A 264-nucleotide genomic window follows, 5' to 3' on the forward strand; every position below is an offset into this window, starting at 1 on the left:
AAAAGGCCGCGCACGTTGGGGATCTAGATGCAAGGACCTATAGAAGGCTCCGGAAGTCAACCATGAGAGCGTTCTGAGACTCAGCGGCAAGCTGCGAAGCGTGTGACGACACGAGATGTCAGCTCACCAGGAGCACCCATCCGCAGCTGTTGATAGCACATCGATGTTACGCTTCCTCCGATGCGCAATTCGCGGCGTAAGCGACCGTCCATTGAACACGAGAGCGCATCATCCCAACCTCACTTCATCTAACAGTTAGGCTCG

Source organism: Laetiporus sulphureus (genome assembly GCF_001632365.1).
Source record: "Laetiporus sulphureus 93-53 unplaced genomic scaffold LAESUscaffold_27, whole genome shotgun sequence".
NCBI classification, from domain to species: Eukaryota; Fungi; Basidiomycota; class Agaricomycetes; order Polyporales; family Laetiporaceae; genus Laetiporus; species Laetiporus sulphureus.